This window comes from Monopterus albus, unplaced genomic scaffold (assembly GCF_001952655.1).
Source record: "Monopterus albus unplaced genomic scaffold, M_albus_1.0 scaffold214.1, whole genome shotgun sequence".
NCBI lineage: Eukaryota > Metazoa > Chordata > Actinopteri > Synbranchiformes > Synbranchidae > Monopterus > Monopterus albus.
The window spans coordinates 1,363,849-1,369,626 of NW_018128094.1; the positions used below are offsets into that span (position 1 = coordinate 1,363,849).

The window sequence follows — 5,778 nt, forward strand, 5'->3', positions numbered from 1 at the left end:
CGAGCGGCAGCAGCAGCAACGGCACCGGAGCGGGCAGTCAGTCAGTCAGTGTCGGCGCGGCTCTGCTGGTGTGGATTGTACTGAGCAGGACGGACTTCTTCACCGGAATATTCAACAGCATGGCCGGGTGAGTCCAGCGGGTAGAGCTGCAGTCCCAGCAGAGATAGGGGTGCAAAGTTAAAGGTGTGCGGACAAACGTGCGGTGTGAATGCGGGAACGGGTTTCCACAGCCGGGCATGCGTTTTCTTTCTTTCTTTCTTATCTGCAAGACAGAGTGGGATAATGTGGGCGACCTGAGCCATGTAACATCTGGTATAATACTACTGATGTGTTGCAGATGTGTGCGTCCACGCAGCGCCGACTGAACCATAGCAAAACGTGTGGAGGGAAAACAGTTGAACGGTGACTGTTGATGACTGCGGGGCTCCAGCTTCAGCTGCGTGGGACAGCTGAGAGTCAGGTCCCCGCAGCCGCCATATGAACCAAATCGCAGTGTAGTTGTAATTGCTTTCTCCTTGCATTACAAGCTGCAGTGTTAAAGAGATTTTAGTATCCAGATGTGCATATATTGGTCCCTGTCAAAGACCTTCTACAGAGGCAGGTGCACCTCTGTCCTGTCGATTGTGCATCAGATACACCAACTTCAGTATCTGCTTTTGACAAAAAAAAAAAAGCCTCAGAAAACAGGCCCTCCCTGCACCTTGGTGTTAATTACATTACATTACATTATACTGTATGGCACATCCGCCACCACAGCTGGAATGCTCTGGGACTGAAATTAAGAAATCATAATTAGTGTGGCATTTCATCAGCTTGAAGCCTGGAAACACTTTGGGAAAAAAATCTTTCTGTGTTTATTGTCACAGTGAGGGAGTCCTACAGGCTGAATGTGATGGTGCAGTTAGTGTAGAGGTGCATGTGTGTGTTGCTTCAGATAGACAGATGGAATCAACAACTGGCGCTGGTCTGAAGTATCCCATAGGCATTCAGCAAAAACAACTCTGTGTGTGTGTGTGTGTGTGCTCGCGCGTGTGTACACACATCTGTCCGTGGTTGCGTGGACAAAATTTAGTTCAGTGCCTGTGAAGTGAGGACATTTTAGCCTCTCATGGCTTCAAAGGATCATTTGAGAGTTAAGCCTTGGTTTAAAGGTTCAGGTTAGAATCAGGTTTAGGCTGGGGTTAGGTTAAGGCATTTAGATGTGATGTTAAGGTTAGGTTATGTTAATGAGTGTCCTCACAACTTCAGAAAGGCCAACACGTGTGTGTGTGTGTGTGTGTGTGTGTGTGTGTGTGTGTGTGTGTGTGTGTGTGTGAATGAATAAATGAACAAACAGGAAGGCTGCAACATGAAGGTTACCAGCATGCAGGAAAGTCATATTTATTGGGAGGTCTCTGCTAAAACCATCATGATGTAGGAGACAGCTGAAGGGGAATGTGCATATCTGTTTACTAGAGACACACACATACCTATGCACATACAGTTGGGTGACAAATTAAAGAAAAGCCCTGGGTGGTGTCTTCCCGGATGACAATGCCCCCAACCACTGTGCCTGAGGGGTCAGTAAATGGTGTGATGAGAATGAAGTGAATCATATGCTGTGGCCTTCACGGTCAAGATCCCAACCTAGTTGAACACCTATGGGAGATTCTGGAGTGACGTGTTAGACAGCATCTCCACTACCATCATCTAAATACCACATTAGGAAGCATCTTTTGGAAAAATGGTGTTCATTTCTCCATCAGAGTTCAGAGAGACTTTGGAGAGTCAGTGCCAAGGTGCACTGAAGCTGTTCTGGTGGCACGCGGTGGCTCAACACCTCACTGAGACACTGAATGCTGTTTTTTCCTTTGATTTGTCATCCATCTGTATATATGTTACTTTGTGTGTGTGAGTGAGTGAGTGGATGCTTCCTCCTCTCACCTTTCAGCAGGCAGGGAGGCAGCCAAGCAGCCACACAGATGTCTGTTCGCTTTCTGTGTCGGCCTCTGTTACAGCTCTCCTACTCCTCCTCCTCACCTCTTTCTCCAACACCTCCTTCTCTTCCTCCTCCTCATCACCTCTTTCCAAGCAGTTCCTTCATCACCTTCTCTTTCACCTGTTTTGCACAGGCTGATTGGAATTCAGCCTGGCACACGGTAGACTTCTATGTTAATATGTATTACTGCCAACAGCATTGGCCCTGCTTGCTGGTGTTGACTGTAATAGCTGCTTCTAAGACTATAGTCTTGTTCGCTATATGGTTAGCTTATAAATGAATCAACCTCCCAAACCCTGCTTGCTTAAAGGAACAACCTGCTATATTTGGAAATCAGCTTGTTTGCATTTAGAATATTTTATTTGTGGGAAAGGTGTTTTTCAAAAATGAAGAGTGCTGTACATGTTGTTCTCTTCATATTGGCTGTAAATGTCTGTAAAACAAGCAATAGTTGGTGTTTTATTTATTTTGTATTTCTGTTTAAAAGCCTTTATCACAAGCTCTTAGTCCAGAGGCTAACCTGGACATGATGTCAGGACCACAATATTTTATTACCAAAAATAATTTAAGCAAAAGTTCTACCATTTTGAGGAGCGTTACCCACAGTCAGATGAAGAGATTGTTATCAGCTGAGCAGTCTGCAGCAAAATGATTTCTTGACCAACAATGACCATATGCAGCATATCAGAACAAGTTTTTGCAGTTTTCACATCCACATATGAGATGTTGAGTGAGGAAAAACTGTTCACCTGAGCCTCCCGGGTGGAAGGTACTACAGCAATACAGTATCAACAACCAAGGAGCAAAATAGCTGCAAAGCCTACATTGCTTCTACAACAAAGCTTTTGCTATTAGCTAATTCATACTACATTATATGGTATCACTACAAGGCTAGCAAGGGTGCTAACCACCATAGTGGGCATTCAGACTGAGTGCAGTAAAATGCAACTCCTGCTGTGTTTTTTCCACAAGGGACCACGTTGGTTGGGGTGGGGTGTTGCAGGGAGAGTGTTGTAGGCATGTACGATACGGCCATATTGTGGTGAGTCAATGTGAGTGGCTTCACTGATGTTTACAGCCTGAGAATTTGCATTGTGTTTTGCTTAGCCATGCTACTAAGATAGCCTACTGTACCTTAGCACCAATTTTACCACCAGTGTGTCAGCACTGATAGATAAAAAACACAGTTTAACATCCAGTGAAAGGACATGGCATGTCATTCATTCAAAAGTGAATAACAGTGAATGCTCATGCTAACAAGGTAAACAAAAAAAGTTTTCTTCCTGTGGGCATCCATTTTCCAACTTTTTCACCGCACAGGACTACATCGATTTGCCAGACACCCCCATGGTGCTGTTGAAGGCAGTCTCCATAGAAATGAATGGAGACAGTGAATGCGACGTTAATCTGTTTTTACACATGAACTCCAGACAGTGTCTGCAGAATCAGGTCCAGACATTGTCCAGAGTTATCCTTTCACATATGTACCACAAAACAGGAGATAGTCTATATCAGATGTATTCGGAACCTGGTTAGAGCATGTAGGAGGCACGGTCAAATAGCCAGTTTTTTTCTGACCAATTTACAAACGAGTTTCTTGCTGTACTTTCATAGTAGTCTCTTGCTGCTTTTCTGATGATTCTGGTGCTAGCTCTTAATTACACAAGTTTCAGATTCTCATTGTGTCTCCAGTTACATAGATATTTTCATTGGCATCTTCACAGTGAGCCTTCTTCTTCTGCATCAGATGTTTGTATTCTTCTGGTCATGCACCAGTCATGTGATAGATCTTGAAGACGCCCACTAGCTTAATGTGAATAGTTTTGAGTGTAAGTTGCTTTATTCTCAAACGGGCTCACTCAGACATTACACAGTACTAGGGAGGTGGCAGGGTTAAGTCTGCTTAGTGTCCAGGTCACCTGAGTCAGGCATTTGTATTTTCACATACAGCTCCTCCAGGTAATGTCTAGATAATTTCAGGGTTGCAATAATGTGTGAATTGTTGAAATGCTTGCAAGACAGACTAAGTCTCTGTGGACTTTGCATGAAAACAGCACTTGTATCTCCAGCTAAGAAGATGCAACAGGTAAGTTAACCTTTGTTAATTTGTTGAACAGTTTTTTCTTTCTTTTTTTATTCCTTTTCATATTTTCCCCCTACTGAAGCTAGACTCTACTCTTTGTGCTCAACATGGCTAAAAATTCCTTGAACCTATTTTTGGGCTAGACAAACAGATGCAACTGATATACTTCTTCTTGCCTCACTCTGGGTCAGATAGCAGACATTTCAGATCTACCAAAATGTTGGAATTACTTACTTTTCATAATAATATCACATACATATTTAACCATTTAACTGAAGCTTTATGAGGTTGATGCTGACTGAAATAGTAAAACTGCAGACACTGTGTTTATTGTGGCTGCACCATTTCATCAAACATGTCAGACATGTACATGCTTGTCCATGATTTTATTCATTTCAGCCTGACATATTTGATATTTTTGGAAATTTTGGAATTTCCATTTAAAATAAACGTCTGTGGATTTGACCAGTGCTTGGCTGCACAATATGAGAACCCACTGTTACCTTCGATCAGTTGGACATTGCTTACATTGCTGTATGTTGTTAGTTTGTCTGATAGAGCTTACAGTATGTGATATGTGAGTCTTCAGCTTCCTGCGGCTGCATGTAACCTATCTGGATTCTGACTGCATCACTGCAGATAACATGCATGAGGTTTTGCAGAGGACCTTCTGTACTGCCTCGCCTGCAGTGGCTGACCTCCCTGCAGAGCACACTGACCTCCACATGGAAGACAAGGAGGGGGAGGAGGAGATGGAAGCCCTCCCTCCATTCATTTTGTTCTCCTTCTCCCTGAGTGCCTTGCTCCACAGGCTGCCTGCTTGGAAATGGCATTGCTGCAACCCCTCCTCCACCTTCCCCTTTGCTTTTCCTTCATCTCTGGGGTCCCGAGGGCTTTGTGAGCGTCTGTTCGTGCCAAATGCCAGCACTCTGCAGGCCCCCTCCCTCTATTCCTCTTTGTGTGTGTGTGTGTGTGTGTGTGTATATATGAGAAAAAGAGAGAGTTGGGGGATTTCTTTGGTTCCCCCTCTTCATCCAGGCTGGGGGGTTGCCTGTTGTGTACTAGTGCTTCGTCCTCACTGTTTGTGCAGTTGACTGGTGCACGTACATGCATGTGTGTGTGGTTGTGGGCCTGCTATTGTTCTTAGTGACTGTTGGAATGCTGTTGAATGGCGGTTGTGTCAGCCCAGATGCCCAGCAGTAGTGTCTGTTGTTTTCATCTGTGTTTGGTAAATTTTTTGCTGTTGTGTGTGCAACAGACTGGTCTCACCATCAACCTGCCTGTCTGCTCACAAACTGACTGCATCTGGACAAAGAGTCAACAGTGTGTGGCATCTGGAAAGCTAATAATCTGGATAGTCTGGAGGACAATTTGAAGGTGCTGTATCAGATTACCTTCAATAAATCATTTCAGCATTTGTTCTGAACCACTGTCATGTGATCAGTGTCTTGAATACTGCTGGCCTTAGATTCTGGTGGCCTCAACACTGCAGTAGTACTGTGTGTGTGTGTGTGTGTGTGTGTGTGTGTGTGTGTGTGCCAGATTTGGTGAGAAATCTGCTCTTTACTGCAAGGCTGCATGGCACAAAGTGAGAAGGGGGTATTGTTCTTCAGAGAGCTCCATACTTGGAGTAAAATTGAACTTAGGACACAGAAATAAAGTTTCAAATTTATTTGTATATATCAGTCTCAAAAATTGCATCTAAACTTGTTTATAT

At 44.0% G+C, this 5,778-nt stretch overlaps 1 protein-coding gene across 12 annotated transcripts in view; it reads left to right on the forward strand.

The window, feature by feature from the left end:
- The first annotated feature begins 20 nt into the window (after positions 1–20).
- fat3a (FAT atypical cadherin 3a) overlaps positions 21–5,778 on the forward strand; it is a 291,897-nt gene continuing 286,139 nt past the window's right edge. For 11 of the 12 annotated variants that reach the window (XM_020619087.1, XM_020619094.1, XM_020619093.1 and 8 more), the window contains exon 1: positions 21–127. The gene's annotated coding sequence lies outside the window, so the exon portion shown is untranslated. Of the gene's footprint in view, positions 128–439; positions 461–5,778 lie in introns of those variants that run through there. The other variant, XM_020619089.1, reaches the window with a different exon arrangement.